We start from the raw sequence: 19844 nt of genomic DNA, 5'->3' as shown, positions 1-19844 counted from the left end.
TTAATTAGCCATTTGTCTTTCCTCCCAGTGCATTTTAAATAAGATTGTATTTACTTTCAACTTCACAGAAACAGTTATTTCACAAATCAAATCAAAATATCTTTTTATGCATAGTTAAGTATTTAAAACAATCTCAAAAGAATTCATGCTGATATCTGCTTTATAATAGATATCCCTCTTTTACATGTTGAAATCTCATCTTCATTTCACTCAGGTCCAAATTCTACCTGGACTCAGATAATTTAAATCAAAAGTATAGTGTGGAGAGACATGTATGTAAATGCAAGTGACCAAATACATGTGTGCTTCTACACACACATACACAACACCAATAACTCACATATATAACTCACCACACAGGTATAGATAATTTTTGAACTTTAAACTTCAATACAATTATCTACTTCAATAACCTCTAGATGTGTATAAATTTGCTTTGAAATTTGTTAAACATTGCAGTTGATAACTCCCATTTGAAGTTTTTACCATTTTGTCCCCTAATCCACAAATCAGACCTAAAATGTTAGCTTAAAATGAGCTAAAGTCGAATGCTATGTGGTTGATTTAAACAGCCTCACCCACTCAGTGCCACACACAGTGACACTCGGTGGGGATGCTACAGGGCGATGAACAGGGACCAGGGCCACTGGAGGGCAACTGGCAGTGGGGCCAAAGCTCATGACCACAAAGGACCTTTAGAGCTGTGCAGGAGGCAGTGGAGTCTTTTCAAGGTTTGTGGGGCTGACACGAGAAACGCAAAGCAAGAGACTCCCCCACGCAGTAAGGAACACAGCGTGCCAGGAAGTGTTTGGCTGCATAATGAAAAATCACTTGGCCCAGCATGAGGGGCTGCGACTAGGTGAGCTAGATAGGTGCCTGGATCCAGGTGAGGAGCCAGACAGATGCTGTGGCTAAGCTGTGTCTTTTATGGTAGGTGCTGGGTGAGACAGGAAACAACAACGTTCTGTGTGTTCAAGGCAGGTCAATCACATTTCCTGGCTCCTGGATTTGGCCTGGCCCAGCCTGGGTGGCTGTAGGCATCTGGTTAGTGAACCAGCGGATGAGAGGGAGGGAGGCAGGGAGGGAGGGAGCTCTGCCTCTTAATTTCTTGAAGTTGTATCTGTATTGAACATATACAAATATGTTTCTTATCATCATTCTCTAATATGACAGAATATATATAACATTTACATTGTATTATACACAAATAATTTGAAGATTATTTGAAGTATACAGAAAGATGTTCATAGGTTAACCAGGTGGGGATCCTTTTCTCTGCCAAGGGCCACTTGGAGATTGGTGAGCATACAAATTTATCATAATAAAAATTAACTTGCTGCAGATTTACTGAATTTCAAGTCCTGCCTGTAGTTGCTTGGGCAGGGCCAGAGCAAATTATTTCATGGGCCTTATACTGCCTGCAGGCTGGACGTTCCTGACCCCTGTGACAAACACTGTACCATTTTATAGAAGAAAATGAAGAATTTGTGGATTTTAACATCTATGGAAGGTCTTAGAATCAACCCCCCCATGGGCTGTGTTCAAAATAGTGTAATTTTTATTATCTTTTCTTTTTAAATTTCAAAGGCAGAGCCAGAGAGAGAGAGAGAGAGAGAGAGAGAGAGAGAGAGAATCTTCTATCCACTGATGCACTCTGCAAATGCCTACAACTGCCTGGCCTCAGTAGACAAAAGCCAGGAGCCTGGAACTCCATCTGGGACTCCCACATGGGGGCAGGGGACCAAGCACTTGTGCCATCTTCTGTTGCTTTCCCAGATGCATCAGCAGGCAGCCGAATTGGAAGCAGAGCAGCCAAGATTCTAACTGGCGCTCCAATATGGGATGATGCTATGGTGGCTATTTAACCTACCACACTACAACGTTGGCCCCTAAATTAACTAAGATAGTATACATACACAAACACACAAAGAGACACTCAAAAAGTTCATGGAAAATGGAAGTAAAAATAAATTTGCTGGGTTGCAAAAAATTTTTTAAATCTGTGCCTTTTGTTCACAATATACATTTTCCACAAACTTTGGAATGCCTCTTATGCATAGATTTCAGAAGTTTTTACAACAAAATAAATATATCTTTCTTAAAAGAAAAAAGTCACAGAAAGAGAGGGAGAGTCAGAGAAGAAACTTCTATCTACTGGTTCACTCCCCCGATGGCCACAATGGCCGGCACTGGGACAGGCTGCAGGTAGGAGCCAGGAGCTCCATCTGGGTCTCCCACATGTATGGCAGGGGCTCAAACACTTGGGCCATCTTCTGTTGCTTTTCCCAGACCATTAACAGGGAGTTGGATGAGAAATGGACACAAATCCATGTCCAAATGGGCATGCCCATGTCACAGATGGCAACTTTACACACTATGCCACACCACCAGTCCCATAAAGATACACTTTAATTCCATTTCCCCTGAATTTCTGACAATGTTAGAGGGTAGGTGAGTGTGTGTGTGTGTGTGTGTGTGTGTCTGAAGAGGGAGGGAGACTTATTACCTAACGAGCAACAAGCACACAATCACTGTTGTTGCCCTCCTGGTTTTTCCTTCTTTGTGACATACTTTTTTGAAAGAAGAACTTAGAATTCTTCATGAGAGGGTCTTGTAAATGCATGCTATATGAGCTGATGCACCACCACATCTCCCATTTCCACTCCAGGACTTCTCTCTGCACCTCAGCTCTCTAACCTCATATACACTCGGGCTTGCAGCCAGAGGTACTTAATAAAGCTTTATTGATGATAAGTCAGTATCTGTCATATCATGGCAGTTTTAAATGGACCTGTCTCACGCACAGAAACAAGCACCAGAACCTTGTAAAGTAACAAGAAGAGGTTTCTAGGTTTCATCTGAACCAACTCCCAGGTACCAAGAGAATTGTGGATGGGCTAGAACAAGCCAGGTCTGAATTGGTCATACACTTGATGGGCAGTCATCTGGGCTCATAGCATGGAAAAAGTCACAGGGAGGTTAAAAGAAGTTCTGGTGCACACAGCCAGAGTCCAAAGATGAACCTAAACCAGGAAGCTTACTTCAGTCAAAGACTGAGACCCAGACAAATTTGGAGGGCTGTTTTAGCTGGGGGAAGAACAGGTGATCTGAGAGAGCTCCGGGAGGCACACAGCTGGTGTCAGGGGAGGTAGCCCAGAAACAGGACAAGGATGCCGATTCTGCGGATGCTAAGAATGGAACAAAAATCCAGGGCTTGGAGCACCAACATACACAAGGTCATCATTTGAGCACCAAGGACAAGGTAGGGCCAGAGCTCCTCAAAGGACCCGGTAGGCTTAGAAAAGGAGTGGTTTGGAGATAAATCCCCAGCTTGCAGGTTCAGTGGGTCAGATACAAGAACAAGCACCAGACAGGCCACTAAAGTGACGTGGCTCCATGTCCAAGTCAAGCCTGATTACTATAGGTTGTATGGTATCATGGAGGAGTTCTCTCTGACCGGGCCAGCCCGAACTCTGGCAGGTGGAACGAGGTCCAGCTGGGAGGCCCCAAGGCCTAGGATCTGGGGTTGCCCTTCAGGCCTTTCCTCTGCCAGCGCAAGCCACTTTGCCAAAGGGATAGAGAATAGGGGTCTGGTGGGGCCAGAGAGAGCTCACAATGAGTGGGTGGCGTGCAAGCAGGTCTGTCCAAGCCCCCAGACTTCTGAGGTGGCCAACCCTCACAGCATCAGGAGGAAACACATTGCAGCTTCATAATCAGAAGTGAGGGGATGAGGGGGAACCCCCAAGCACACACAGGCTTCATGGTGTAGCTGACCAGAAAACACATTTAAGGTACCTGGGCTTGTTTTCCCTCCTAAAACCATCTTCCTGTCACTGCTATGAATGGGGCTAAACAATGACTTCCACTGCCCATTTCTGAGGCTGAACCTCAATGCTGGTAGTCTTGTCCATTGCACCCCCTCCGCCATGGGGACTGGGATAGGGGAACCCCTGCTCAATGCTGATGTTTCATTTAGTTCTTTCTTCTCATCTATCCTTGACTCAATAAGCATTTGTAGTTAGACTTTTCACCTACATAGATGGTGATCACTCTTTTCTCAGTCACTCCATATCATATTTGACTGTACAAAACTTACATCTGGCTTTTTAACTACAGTCAGATTCAACTTGAGCCTTGGCGCTCAAGATTTTGACACGTTGGCTGCCCTTGCTTGAACTTATATCTCTGCAAATACAAGGTCTATTGGAAATCTGGAGTTGTCACTTTTCTCCCCTGGGCAGTCAACGGTACAATCACAAGGAATGCTTGCTACTGCCATTACTGGAGCTCTCGGACACAGACACACGTAACTCTACTGAACAGAAAAATAACGAGAACAAGGCTCCTACTGCAGACACGGCCGGGGTTGAAGCACAGCGTCCGGGAGCATCTGAGAAGAGGTGTGATGTGAATGAGCATTCTCAGCAAAAGCACGCTAGTCAGCTGCGTTCTCCCATCCCTCAACCCCGCTCCTTTGAAAGTGAAAGTAAAAATTAAGCAACACTCCTAATTTCCTTGAGACCTCCAACTCTAGGTTAAAGGAAAATCTGCTGACTTGGCCGACCTTTGCCAGGAGCCACGGGGGTGGGGAGAGGGAGTGGCTGCCTTAGGCTCTTGCGTGGGTCCTAACAGCCGAGCTGTGCCTGTGCTCGTCACGGTTTCTTTCAAACCTGCCATTTTGCTGCTGCAGCTGGACTTGTCAGTTTTCAGTGCTAATGGGTTGTGATGGGATGTCACAGGAAGTCAACAATCAATGGGAGAAAACGTTGGTAAGGGTGGAGGGGACCCCATCACGGGTGACATGGTCAGCGACAGGACACAATGGCTTTCCTTTGTAGAAAAAATGGTCAAGAAAATGTGTGGTCTGTTTTGCTTTTTAAGATTAGTATACCTTTTTATCCTTTGAGGTGTGAGCTGACTACCCCCCTCCACTTTAAGTTTGGGTATCTGAAATACAGATCCTCGTTTTTAAATAACTGCTTTACAATGTAGTTAAAATGGTAATTTGTGTTGTGCATTGTAGCTATTTCTAGCAGGAAGATGAAACAAGATGGGGAAATGTCTGAAACAGAGGAATTGAAAGAAATGATGTGAAATGGCTGGGGCCACCTCTTTTAGGGAAAACTCATTTAGACCCTAGTGTTGTGTGACACGAGAATGCCATTACAGTAACACTCAGCGTCACGACGCTAATGTGAAAAGCATCAACGCCTGACTGCAGTTTACAGCCAGGACAGGAAATCTCACTGAAAATGTTTTTTACCAATAATTCGGTGGAACCATATTATGATGCTGGAGTCAGAATGCAAGAATAATATGTGCCTCATAGATCGGTGTATTCAAGTCCTATATCAGGAAGTAGATGTTGGAAATGATTTGACCACAAGCAAATGTAATATAGCATATGATAGCAAAGCACTTTCTAAATGAAGGCTTATTGTACATCTTTATATGAATTATGCTTACACCAAAAATTCCAAAGATGATCATCGAATATAGTTATTCCTAGTGACTTTCTACAACACAAGGGCCCTTGCAAAGTTTTGTAGGATTCAGAGTAAAATTTGGAATCCCATTCACTTTGTGAATCCAAACCTACATAAATCAAGTTTTCTTAAGTCCACCTCTATGCAGCTTAATCTTGTTAAAATCAAAAACTTAGTTACCGAGAAATATGTGGGTAAAATGTGTCTAAAGCTTTAGTGAAATGAAGAAAAGCTTTGTAAAACCCTTACCCTGCCTATACCGTGCTTTCAGCCTTACCTCACCACATCCATGCTTCACAATCTTACCCAGCCCAATAGCTACTTTCGATTTCATTCTTTCTCTATTATCGGGGTTTTAATAAGCATATGGAATTTTAATAATTAGACTAAAATAACATAACAAGTTCAGTCTTTTAAAAAATAATCATCCTTCATAAAGACAATGTTGATGTACTTTTCCTATCTCTCCCACTAATTACAATGAGAAATCCTGGACATTATATGAATGCATCTACATAAATTAAGGATAAGAAAGAGGCAGACTGGACAGGGACCTCGGGACTCAAACAACACAGTGTTGAGTTCCCTGAGTTTTCTTTTTGTCTCATGTATCCGAGACTTGGAAGTGAAGAAATTGGCAATTCCAAAAGGCCAATGGGTGCAGACAAAAATAGCCCCAACAAAAGCTTGCTCTCTCCAACCAAAAGACCAGAAAGGAGCCAGGCAAGCAAGACAGAAAAAGTTCAGACACTCTACTCCAGCCACAGAAAACACTGTGACCCGACCTGTTCCAGCAAAAGGGGAGTGGGGAGCCTAGACTTCCACCTTGTGAGGTTCTGCAAGGGAGCCCAAAGTAACCCCCCACCCACACCCACCAGGGCTGTGTCAGCACATTTGATCTCCCTCACCATGTCCCCTGCCAATTATCAGCATGCTCAGAACAAAACACACAAAAATTTGGCAACTTAGAAAAGATGAACCACTTCTTCCAAAAACATAAATTATCACAACTCACCCAATATCAAGTGATAATTTGAATAGCTCTGTAACTATTCAAGGAACTGAATTCATAAATTTTAAATTCAATTAATACAGTTCTTCACTGAAAAACTGTACTAAACATTTAAAGAAGAATTAACACCAATTCTACATAATCTCTCTCAGGAAAATAGGAAAGAATACTTTCAGTTTATTTTACATAACAAATATTACCCTAATGCCAAAAACAGAAAGAGTACCAAAAAAGAAAACTATAGAAAAAATCCTCACGAACATAGAACATAGATGCAAAAATTCTTAACAAAATATCAGCAAATTGGGGTGAGCATTTGGCCTAGGGATTAAGACACATACATCTTGTATCAGAGTACCTTGGTGCAAAACCGACTCTAGGAACCACCATTGTGGCACAATAGGTTAAGCCAGAGCCCACAATGCCAGTATCCCATATAGGCATAGGTTCCAGTCCCAGCTGCTCCACTTGCAATCCAGCCCCCTGGGGCCCCTGCCACCGACACGGGAGACCCAGATGGACTTCCAGGTTCCTGGCTTTGGCCTGGCCCAACCCTGACCATCACAGCCATACATGCTCTCTCTCCTCTCTCCTCTCTATCTCTTCCCACCCTACCTCATCCCCAGACTTCTGCCTTTCAAATAAACAAATCTTGAAAATAATTATCTGTAGTGCCTGGTCCCAGCATTCCTGTTACTACAGATCCTGGGAAGCAGAGTGATGACTTAGGTGGGAGAACCGGACTGAGTTCCGAGCTCCCAGCTTTGGCCTGGCCCAGCCCCAGGATTTTGGTTGATTGGGGAATGAACCAGTAGATTGGGAGTACTCTCTCATACCACCTGCCCCTACTCCATGTCTGTCTGTCTGTCTCTCTCTCTCTCTCTCTCTTTAAGGTTTATTTATTGGGCTGGCACTGTGGCATAGCGCCAGCCCTTCCATGTGTCTCTGTTATTAATCTGAAAGTCAGAGCAACACAGGGGGAGGGAGAGACAGAGATCTTGCATGCACCGGCTCACTTCCCAGACGGTTGAAGCGGCACCTCTGTGCTCCGTGCCTGGTGCCTGGGTTCTTCACAACTGCACAGCCTGAGGAAGGGCTGATTCTGCAGCTACGGCAACAGCAGCTTTCTGTGTGGAGTCTAGGCTAAACATGGATTCCACTGCCCCAAATTAGTAACATCTATATCTTGCCATTTGGTAGAGTATGACTAAACATTTTCCGTAGTTGCTGGAGTTCAGAAGATTCACTGTTCACCATTTAAGGCTTATCATTCTGTAGACCATAAATGCTCAAAAAGTATTGAATGAACAAATAAATGTCTATTGGCACTATGGCCTAAGAAGATCTGATAGGATACACACACACACACACACACACACAAACACATGCACACATATGCACATGCACACTCTAAACACCAGAAAATGCTGAACAAAGCATTTTTTAATGCTTACTCAAAGTAAAGGAAAGAAAGCTCAAAATGCCACAAATAAAAACCAATTCAAGAAAAATAAGTAAGAGATGACGTTAACCCGATGACAGGGATGTTGTAAACAGATACAGCCTAAGGGGCTTGGGACTCAAATTTTTATGCCTGCACCAGAGCAGGAGACAAGGTCTTGGGCCCTCGCAAGGCAGGAAGCTTGAAGTAATCTCCTGCATGAAACTGGGAGCCTTGAATATTTTCCTGGGCTATGAAACTGAATTTAGGAACTCACTGCATTGGTTTAGGGGCTCAGCAAGGAAGCCAACAGCGTAGGACAATGCGGAGTAAAGACTGACCCAGGGGACACTGGAGCTTAGTATCTGCTGTGCACATGGTGTAGTGCTCACAACCGTACATCCACATGCTGAGAGAACACAGCTGAGAAAGGATACAAAACTCATAGGAACAGGAGGAGGATGGCGGCTATGAGGGTTGAGAGGGAAGTGGGTGTAAAATTTCAACTCTGTAAGTTCTAGAAATCAGTTGCACAACAATGTATATTTATTTTACACCACTGAACTGTACACTTAAGATTGTAGATTGGGTGTTATGCATACAACACAATGTGAAAACATTGGTATAGAACCACTGTAACCCATTAGGCCCCAGAAGGGTAAATGGAAAACAAGATAAGAGCAGTCAGAAGTTTATCGTATCTAGGAAAAAAAATCCTGAGGGTAAAAATCCCTCCTGAAGATGAACTCACACTCAGACAGGCTCACACACACAAAGATGACAGACACCACAGGGAAACAAGTCAGCATGCAAGAATCAACAGAGGCAGCAAAAGCAAGCTTTTGTTCTCTGAGGGATATAGACAACAGAATATTCTGCGAGGGTATAAAGCAAATACTCCCATCCGAGATATAAAATATTATCTATAAAATATAATGAAAGTTCAGAAAACTGAAGGAGCTGGAAGAACAAGAACAGTAGCACTGAAAAATAAAATACAACTAAATAGGCTAGAAATAAGCAAATGTATTATTCTAAAGTTTTTTAAAAAATCATTGATCTAACTGATACTATTAATGAACCCAGAGCAGAGAAAAAAAGCAACATATTTTATTCAGGCAATAACCTTTCCCCAGCAATTACATGATTTATGAGCCATGATACAATACCCATTCTACAGCCAGTCTTAAATAACATCAGACATCTCTCCTGTTCATGTTCAAATGATCAAACTGTATGTTTTTTTTAGCCCTAGAGACAGTTAAGTTGCAATCTAGGAGTTTGTTTTCTAGAAAATAAAATACTTTCAGATATTGATAAGCATAATGAAAAAAATGTAGAGCAATGAGAGAATAATGAGGGTCTGATATCAGAAGGGCCACCATAGACCAGGTATTCAGAAAAGGCATCTATGTAGGGGTTGCACATATCTGAGCTTGGATGAAAAAGTGCCACTTAGGCAACCATCTTTGAGAAGAACAATACAAGGAGAAGAGGAATCAAAGACAATAGCTCTGAGAAAACAGAGGAACAAACACCTTTGTATTATCACTTAAGAATGCATGGGTACTGGGGCTGGTGGCTCACTTGGTTAATCCTCCACCTGCAGCGCCGGCAGCCCATATGGGCGTCAGGTTCTAGTCCTGGTTGCTCCTCTTCCAGTCCAGCTTTCTGCTGTGGCCCGGGAAGGCAGTGGAGGATGGCCCAAGTGCTTGGGTGCCTGCACCCACGTGGGAGACCAGGAAGAAGCACCTGGCTCCTGGCTTCGGATAGGGATAGCTCTGGCCATAGCGGCCATTTAGGGGGTGAACCAAGAAGGAAGACCTTTCTCTCTGTCTCTCTCTCTCACTAATTCTGTCAAATAAAAAAAAAAAGATAGCATGGGTAGAAAGAATGGTTAATAATGTTTATTTCAACCATATATAAAGGTTCCATGGTATAAAGTGCACGCTGGGAGACAGCAGATTATGGCCGAAGTACTTGAGTCTCTGTCACCCATGTGAGAAACCTGAATGGAGTTCCAGGGTCCTGGCTTCAGCTAGGCCCAGCCCCACATGTTGAGGGCACTTGTGAAGTGACCCAGAAGATAGAAGATTGATATTGTTCTCTCTCGCGCTCTCTCTCTGCCATTCAAATAAAACATATTTAAATTCAAAAACCCGTTTAAAAAATAGATGCCATGGTACAGATTCACCCTGTCATTTGTATTGCCAGATTACTGTTGAGGGTGTTGTGAAATACACATTTGCTCTTCTTTCCCATTTCCCAGCATACAATTCCTCAAATCCTTGGAATCTCCAAAATGATGTCTTCTTATATACAAAGGAGTTGACTGGTGGCCGGCAGCCCGAATGGCTTCAAGATAGGAACTGGCCACAGGAGAGACCAAGACATGATTAAAGTTTCAGGGCCCCCCTTCCTAATTTCCAGGGAAGGGAGATGGGCTGAAGGTTAAGTCAACCACCAATGGTCAATGATTTCACCATCATAACTACATAATGAGGTTTCCATAAAAACCCAAAAGGATTGAGTTCAAAGCCTTCCAGATAGTTGAACACATGGTGGGTGGTATGCTGAGAAAGGCATGCAAGCTTTACACCCCTTCTCATATACCTTGCCATATACACATCTTCCATCTAGCCGCTCATCTGTAGCCATTGCAATAGCCTTTCAGATAAACCAGTAGATGTAAGCAACGGTTTCCCCAAGTTCTGTGAGCCATCTGGCAAGTTAATTAAACCCCAGGAGGGGGTCATGGAAACCTCAATTTGTGGCCAATGGTTAGAAGCACAGGTGACATCCTATTACTTATGACTGGCATCTAAAGTAGAGGCAGTCTTGGGACTGAGCCGTCAACCCGTGGGATCTGACACTATCTCCAGGTAGACAGTGACAGAGTTGAATTGAACTAGAGGATATTCAGCAGGTGTTCACTGCTGAATCGCTTGCTTGCTTGGGGCCAGGTAGAGCCCCCTGATACCTGGCATGAGAAATATTGTATTGACTGTGTTGTGAGAGAACAGCAGGAGAAAGAGTTTTTCACTGCTCCCTGTTCTACTCACTGCTGGTTCACTAGGAGTTTCAATCTGTTTGCAAGAATCAAAGCCCCAGGCCTCAAGCCTCACCTGGAATTGTGCTGTCAAGAGCAGACACAAAAATATGGCTTTTATACTTCATATTGCCTGTCCCTGATATTTTGAATCAAGAAATGAATTAATGCTAAGCATTCCCAGTGGCCCACAACAGCCAGGTCTGGGCTCAGCCAAAACAGGAGCAAGGAACTCAATATACGCTTTCCAACTGGGGGGCAGAACCCAAGTGCTTGAGCCAGCCCTTGCTGCTTCCCAGAGTGTACATTAGTAGGAAGCTGGATAGCAAGCAGAGGCCGAACTCAACCCATGCACACCATTTTGGGATGCGGGCATCACAAGCAGTGACTTAACCACTACACCACAACATCTCTCCCTGGACCCACTTATTTTTTTAAGCAAAAATGAAAATCTTCTGTAAAGGATCAGATGGTAAAGAGCTATGCTCTCACCTATGGGAGTACCTTCCAAGATCCTGCTGGATGCCTTTACCTGCAGATAGTATCAAATCCCACACTTACTATGATTTTTCCAATACACACATGCCTATGACAAAGTTAATTTATAAATTAGGCATGGTGAGTTAACAACAATAACAATAAAGTGGATAATTATAAGAGTATATTATAACAAAAGTTATATGAAGGTGGTCTCTCTTTCAAAATATCTAGTGGGGGCTAGTATTGTGGTACAGCAAGTTAAGAAGCTGCCTATAATGCCAGAATCCCATATGATGGTTCAAGTCCTGACAGCCCCACTTCTGATCCAGCTCCCTGCCAATGGCCCAGGAAAAGCAGAAGATGGCCCAAGTACTTGGGATTCTGCCACCCACGTGGGAGACCATGAAGCAGCTCCTCATACCAGCCTCATACCAGCCCATTCCCAACCATTGCAGCCATTTAAGGAGTATATAAACAGATTCATTCTCACACTCACTCTCTCTCTCTCTCCCTCCCTCCAAGTCTTTTTTAAAAGATATCTTATTGTACTGTACTTATCCTTGTTCTTATGATGATGATGTGAGATGATACAGTGCTTATGTGAATAGAGGAAGTTAGGTAAATGACAAAGGCCCTGTGACATAGTGTCAGACTGTTGGTGACCCCTGAAAGGAGGTCAGAAGGAGAATCATCTGGTTCAGGCGATTCTGCATCATCGAGCCATGACAATGTCACTAGATGTCAGGAGCAGATGACTGTAGATCTTAAAGAGTTAAAGATTTTTTTTTTTTGCCAAAATCTTTCGGAAGAACATTGTAATTCGAAGTCATTGTCTCTCTAGCCCATCAAACTGTTATGCAGATGTCGTCATACCTTGCTGATCAAATGAGGGACTTTAATGCTGTGTTCTGTCTGAGGATTGCATTCCATAACTTTGTCCTTTACTGTGCACTTTGAATCACGTTGGCAAATTTTGGTAACGTCCACGAATGCCGATTCTGCTTCAGTTTCTTACCCCCCTTCCTCTGTAGATGACTCTACAAGTCCTCCCAGTCCTCACTTGTTAATGCTCCTCAGTGGCCTTCAGTAGGTGCTTCCATTTCTCCACCAGCCACATCAGTGAATGCTTCCCCACCCACTTACTTGTCTTTCTGCCTGCATGATTTCCCTAACTTTTAATCAATCCCCAGGGAATCTTTACAATGGTTCACAACTTCATTCTGTAAGTTCTTCTGTCAGGCAACTACAGTTTCTGCTTTGATTCATCCATTTTACGTTTGGGTACTGTTACTGCAGCAGTAATAGTAAATGAATTTGAGCACAGCATTATATCAGTTAGGGTCTAGTCTACATCAGTTGCTGAGTGGATGCCATCAAAAACCAGGTGGATGTATGTGGCCTTGACAACTGAATGATGCCCTGGCCAAAGGGCTGAAGCAGTGAGGTTATACTGGAGGTAAAAATAAAAATTCAACCTGACATTTTTGTTTCCATAGCAAACAGATCCAGAGTGGCCAAATGTATCATCTATTATTACTGGTCTTTAAATTCCAAACTTTCCTCCTCAAATATTTTTTCACTTCTGAGGTGAGGCACTGGTGGAGCCATTCTATGAACAAGATGGCTGCCACCTATGCTTTCTGATTGCATTGTTTTTGTTGTTGCGAATGCATGTGTTCTTCACTCTGCACACCACTTGCCCACGCAGAATGTCACATAATACTAGAGGTGGTCTGTCCTGCTGTGTTTTATAGACTGCTGCCTCCTTTGCACTTTTATGAAGGTTCTATCAGGCGTGTTCTCCCAGAAGATTCAAGTTTCATGGCAGTGGGGGCCAGTGTTCTGGTGCAGCTTCCAATGTAGGAAACACTGGTTTAGGTCTCATCCGGCCCCCTGCTAATGGACCTCAAAAAGCAGTGGATGCTGGCCTCAGTGCTCAGGTCCCTGCCACCCATGTGGGAAACCAGGAAGGAGTTCCTAACTCCTGGCTCCTGGCTCCAGCCTGACACAGCCCTAGGTGTTGTGGCCATTTGGGGGAGTGAACTAGCAAATGCAATGCCTCTTTATATCTCTCCCTCTCTACCACTCTGCCTTTCAAATAAAACTACTAAAGTCTTTAAAATAACAAAAAAGACCTGATTTGTGGTGGTGTCTCTTCTCCTGAATCAACTTCCTCAGCTCTGCCAGATATGTGGCAGCAGCTTCTTCATCAGCAGATGCAGCCCCTCTGGTAATCTTTATATTTTTCAGCCTAGACCCATTGCTGAATCTGTGTAACCACCCCCTACTTGCAGTAAACGCCTTGATGTCACTCATTTCTGGGAAACCCTTGCTGAAGTCTTCACACAGACTCAAGGCTTTCTGGCACAACCCTTTGCCATCAATCAGAACATGTTTCCTGTGTGTATCTTCCATTCATGAATTTCATGCCTTCTCCTCCTTAACTAAGCACTTATCACACAATGTGACTGTAACATCTGCAGATGGAGGTGCACCAACAAAAAAAACAGTGTGCATTTCTTTTTGCTCCTTCACAATTCCATGGATAAAAGATTCATTTTTATCATAGATTTTAGCAGCCTCAGTCAACAATTGTTTTTCTTGACTCATTAACTCAAGAACTTTAACCTTTTCACTTAAAGGAAACACTTCATGGCCTCTCTTTGGCATATCTCAGTGTCCAGCATCACTAATCTTATGCTTTGGAACCATATTTAAGCAAAACTGGGAAACTATGACACTATGATAACCAATCTGATAACCAAGGTGGCTACCATGTGATATCAGGCAAGGAGCATATCCAGTGTGCATAAGGTAGACAAGGATAGGACAGAGTAGGGTGGAGATATTTCACAGTACTAACACAGAAAGGTGTATGAATTGCTTATTTCTAGAATTTTTTTTTGACAGGCAGAGTTAGACAGTGAGAGAGACAGACAAGAGACAGAGAGAAAGGTCTTCCTTCCATTGGTTCACCCCTCAAATGGCTGCTACAGCCGGTGTGCTGCACCGATCTGAAGCCAGGAGCCAGGTGCTTGTGCTTCTTCCTGGTCTCCCATGCAGGTGCAGGGCCCAAGCACTTAGGCCATCCTCCACTGCCTTCCCGGGCCACAGCAGAGAGCTGGACTGGAGGAGGAGCAACCGGGACAGAATCCGGCACCCCATCTGGGACTAGAACCTGTGGTACTGGCGCCACAGGCGGAGGATTAGCCAAGTGAGCACCAGCCTAGAATTTTCCATTTTCTATTTTCAGACCATGATTGACCAAGGGTAACTGAAACTACACAAATACAATTCTGGATAAGGAAGGGCTGCTACATTAATTGTGATCCCTTGACTAGGGTGATGTCTTGCCATTTCTTCTCCGTCAAGTTACTGGTTTTCCATGTTGAGGGGGGACAGGTGTAATTCAAATTCTGAAGATCACACTACCTTTGTTGTAAGTGCTCAAGTCTGCTACTACGCTGCAAATCAGCCAAAGACATCTGTAAATAAACAAGTGCTGCTGTGTTCCAATAACACTATAGACATAAAACCAGGCAGTGGTTTGACAAGCCCTGTCAAAACAAGTCTTCCAAGTGGACAACAGCTACAATGAGCCTTGGGTTGGGATGAGGAAAAAATGTTAGAACTTTTGCTTTTTGCTTTTTATTTTGCCCCCTCCAAAAAAGAAAATAATCTTACTATTTAATAACACGTTGACATTGGTGCGCTCTTCTAAGCACATGTCAGAAGATGAAGTCCATGGTGCAGAAGGAACTGTGAGGGAGGAAGAGGTGGGCAAAATGCAGTAGTGCAGACAGTGGGCCCTCAGTCTTCCCTTCATTTTCCGAGCATCATAGTATATCACAGGCCATGTGCAATACTCCTAATAGACAAGGAGCTCAACAGATTTCCACAAAGAAACCTTAATAGAAGGCAGCACTGCTAATGCAACCACAAATGAATAACACAATAACTCTTCCAAATCCTTATTGGTAACGTAAGACAAAAATTATAAAAAGTCAAATCATATTTGAAAAGCAGATAGCCAATATTCAAATCATGTTAGTGATCTATTGCTATGTGTCAAATCACCCCCAAAACTTTGTGACAAAAAATTAATAGTCAGCCCTCTGCATTTGCAGGTTCTGAATCCTCAGATTCAACCACCTGCAGATTGACAGTATTTGGCAGGGTGTGGCGGGGGGTGGGAATGTGTCTGTACTGAGCATATACAGACTTTTTTTCTCATCACCATTCCCTATATAACAGGATAACAACCATTTACACAGCCATTATGTTGTGTTAGGTGTTACAAGTCACTTAAAGATGACTTACAGTGTTTGGCAGGATATGTGTGGCTTACATGCATACTACATCATGTTATATGAGGAACTTGAGTATCCACAGATTTGGGGATCAGAGGGAGCATCTAGAATCAATCCACCATGGATACTGAAGCACAAGTGTATTCAGTATCTCCACAATTCTTTTGTCAAAAATTGGTGGGCAGTTTTTCAGGATGATTCGGGCTTAGGGTCTCCCATGAGGCTGCAGGCAAGATGTTGGCCAGGGTGACGGTCATCTGAAGCCTGGGCTGGCCTGAAAGAGCCTTTTTCAAGATGGCTAACTCATCTGGCTGGCCGGTTGATGGCTGCTGATGGAAAGAGGTCTCCATTCCTCACTCTGTGGGCCTTCCCATCAGGTGGCAAGAGCCTCCACAACATGGCACAGCTTGTCCCAGACTGAGTGACCCAAGATAACAAGGAAAAAGTACTTAAGTCCCAGCCTCAGTCATGTGCCACTACTTCCATCATACTCTCTTCGTCACACACAGCAATCCTGATGCAGTGTGTGAGGGAACTAAGCAAGGCTTAACTACTGAGCAGCAGGGATGACTGGGGCCACCTTGGAGGCCAACTATCACAGTCCACCAAATAACTCCTAACAACTCACATCCCTTGTACATACAAAATGTACTCACTCGCTCTCAAGTGCCCCAAAGATTTCAAAGTGTAGAAACTTGTCATCAGGCCAGCACCACAGCTCACTTGACTAATCCTCCACCTGCAGCGCTAGTACCCCAGGTTCTAGTCCCAGTTGGGGCGCCAGATTCTGTCCCAGTTGCTCCTCTTCCAGTCCAGCTCTCTGCTGTGGCCCAGGAAGGCAGTGGAGGATGGCCCAAGTGCTTGGGCCCTGCACCTGCATGGGAGACCAGGAGGAAGCCCCTGGCTCCTGGCTTCAGATCGGCGCAGTGCACCAGCCGTAGCGGCCATTTGGGGGGTAAACCAACGGAAGGATGACCTTTCTTTCTGTCTCTCTCTCACTGTCTAACTCTGCCTGTCAAAAAAAGAAAGAAACTTGTTGTCTATGGCAAGTGCAGGTGCAAATGAGGCTCCTCACAAGCCAGTGGACTTTGCCCAGAGATATCTGGGGCTTAAAGATGTTCAATGAGAGGAAAAATTATTTGTACCATTGCACTAGTCAGGATTGGATAAGAGACAAAGAGAGAGACTTTTTAAGGAATTGGCTCATACCATTATAGGAGCTACAAAGTCTCATGATCTGCCTTGTGCAACCTGGAGACACAGGAGATCCAGTGATGAATTCTGTCCATGTCACAAGGCCTGAGATTAGGAGCATCAGTGGCTTAAGTCCTAGTCCAAGGGCCAGCGAGGACAAATATTCTACCACAAGCAGACATACAACAAGAGCGAATTTTCCCTTACTCCATCTCTCGCTCCATGGAGCTTCCAATGGATTGCATGAGGCCACCCACCCAACCCACCCTGGGGAGAGCAATCCGCCTTCCTCAATCCACAGACTCAAATGGAACTCTCAGCCAGAAACACCACCACAGGCACACTCAAAATAATGCTCAACCAGGTATCTAGGCATTCCATGTGTCAATTAAGTTGACACAGAAAATGAACCATTACAGCCATTAAAATAAAATTTTAAAAAATTGGCTTAAATACTATTTATTTCAAATTTCTCAATTTCTTTTTATGCACATTTCATGATATGTAATAGTTATGTATAAGTACCTTAATATATAATATACAGAAAACAAATGCACATATTGATACACATGGTGCACACAGTGCTGGTTTTAATAGAATAGACAGTGGCACAGAGATGAAATAAGCTTGGAGACAACTGGTGTGAAAAGCCAGAAAGGTTAATAGGAAAGTGCTTGCCCACTCCGAGTTGCTATTTTCAGTGATCGTTGGTCAGGGCATCTATCTGGTGGTTGGTAAGTGCTATCAAAATACAGTTACCAGCTTGACTGCCTTATGGGAAGTGGCAGAAATGAAGTGGTTTTTGAGGGGAAGCAAATGTAAAAATCACATCAAGGAATAAGAGGTGGTAACTGTGGTAAGCATTTAGCCTCTGCTTGAAGACGAACAGAATATTATTTATAATCAAGGACAAATTCCCCTTTAAAAAGCCAGTAAATACATGACCCATTTACAAGACTAAAGCAAAAAAAAAAAAAAAAAAAACTAAGAAAAGAATCCAGGGAAGACTGTAAGGGGCAAGTAAACCCTTTCTGGGGATTAAAAAAAATGTCTTATTTCAAAGGGGAGGGGGCATGCAGAGAGGAAGAGGAGGTGGGAAGGAGGTAAATTATCAGTGTCTTCCATCACTAGCTGCCAGCAATGTCCCCAAAATATTCAGTCTCTTCTCCCTTTGTTGATCCCTTTCATTGAAACTGTTTACAGATTCAAAGATCACAAGTGCAATCACACTGTGTCACAGTCCATTTTCTGTTGCTACAACTGAATACCACGTGTTTATTCGGCTCATGGTTCTGAAGGTTGGGAAGACTGAGCCGCCAACATCTGGTGAGGTCTTTCCTGCTGGTGAGGTCTTCTGCTGAGAAAGGCAGTGTAGGGCATCACGTGGTGAGACAGAGCCAACAAATGCAGCACTTGTTTTTTTTTTTAAATCTTTTTTAAAAAAAGCAATGATAAGTGTTATTTGAAATTCAGAGGAGAGACAGAGAGAGGTCCTCCATCCACTGGTTCACTCCCCAATTGTCCACAATGGCTGGAGCTGCACCAATCTGAAGCCAGGAGCCAGGAGCTTCTTCCCAGTCTCCCACGTGAGTACAGGGGCCCCAAGGACTTGGGCCATCTTCTACTGCTTTTCCAGGCCATAGCAGAGAGCTGGATCAGAAGTGGAGTAGCTGTGTCTTGAGCCAACACCCATATGGGATGCCAGCACTTCAGGCCAGGGCGTTTACCCACTGTGCCACAGCGCCGGACCCGAGCACTTGCCTCTGTAACCATGATAACCCATAAATCCATAAATTAATCATTAATGCATAAGCACTCATGACCCAGTCAGTTACCTCCTAACAGTCCCACCTGTCAAGTACCATTGACACATGACTTGGGGGATTAAGTTCCCAACACATGATCTCTGGGGGACATTACAATCTTTTACCAACAGGGTGATCCTCTGTGACAAGTCAACCATGCACCTCATCTAGTTTTCATGGATACCACAAGAAACACACTGTTCTGAACTAGGCATCTGGTTAGCCACTGTAGCCCAATGTAGAATGCTCTGATCAGATGGTTCCTGCAAAGGCCATCTTACCACCAACTACGTGCTTACACACATAGCCAACAGTACATTGTACAAGTAGTGGGATGCGTTATATGCTACCACCAAGTCATGTGCATAACTAAAAGATGTCTTAGGAAAACCACTATTGTTAAGAATTATAAGTATAGGGGCAGGTGCTGTGGCGTATGGAATAAAGTCACCGCCTGTAGAGCCAGCATCCTATATGGGTGCTGTTTTGAGTCTCACTGCTCCACTTCTAATCCAGCTCTGGGAAAGTAGTAGAAGATAGCCCAAGTCTTGGGTCCCTGTACCCATCTGGGAGACCAGGAAGAAGCTCCTGGCTCCTGTTTTTTTGTTTTTTGTTTGTTTGTTTGTTTTTGTTTTGTTTTGTTTTTTGACAGGCAGAGTGGATAGTGAGAGAGAGAGAGAGAGACAGAGAGAAAGGTCTTCCTTTGCCATTGGTTCACCCTCCAATGGCCGCCGCAGCCGGCGCGCTGCGGCCGGCGCACCGCGCTGATCCGATGGCAGGAGCCAGGTACTTATCCTGGTCTCCCATGGGGTGCAGGGCCCAAGTACCTGGGCCATCCTCCACTGTACTCCCTGGCCACAGCAGAGAGCTGGCCTGGAAGAGGGGCAACCGGGACAGAATCCGGCGCCCCGACCAGGACTAGAACCCAGTATGCCAGCACCGCAAGGTGGAGGATTAGCCTAGTGAGCCGCGGCGCCGGCTCCTGGCTTCTGATTGGTGCAGCTTCAGCCCTGGGGAGTGAACCAGAGGATGGAAGACCTCTCTCTCTCTCTCTCAGCCTCAGCTTC

General features: G+C 44.2%; 1 protein-coding gene across 9 annotated transcripts in view; it reads right to left on the bottom strand.

Moving 5' to 3' along the window:
- Positions 1–19844, bottom strand: part of LOC149126407 (uncharacterized) — a 342003-nt gene that overhangs the window by 307064 nt on the left and 15095 nt on the right. For 2 of the 9 annotated variants that reach the window (XR_016233590.1, XR_016233595.1), the window contains one exon: positions 17467–18735. The exons of the other annotated variants lie outside the window; for them this stretch is intronic. The gene's annotated coding sequence lies outside the window, so the exon portion shown is untranslated. Of the gene's footprint in view, positions 1–17466; positions 18736–19844 lie in introns of those variants that run through there. 9 annotated transcript variants of the gene reach the window in all.

The sequence above is a fragment of the Oryctolagus cuniculus genome, chromosome 5, assembly GCF_051225735.1.
Source record: "Oryctolagus cuniculus isolate XC-2025 breed Fujian yellow rabbit chromosome 5, ASM5122573v1, whole genome shotgun sequence".
Classification (NCBI taxonomy): domain Eukaryota; kingdom Metazoa; phylum Chordata; class Mammalia; order Lagomorpha; family Leporidae; genus Oryctolagus; species Oryctolagus cuniculus.
Note: the sequence above shows the minus strand (reverse complement) of the source record. Positions and strands in the feature narration are given on the sequence as shown.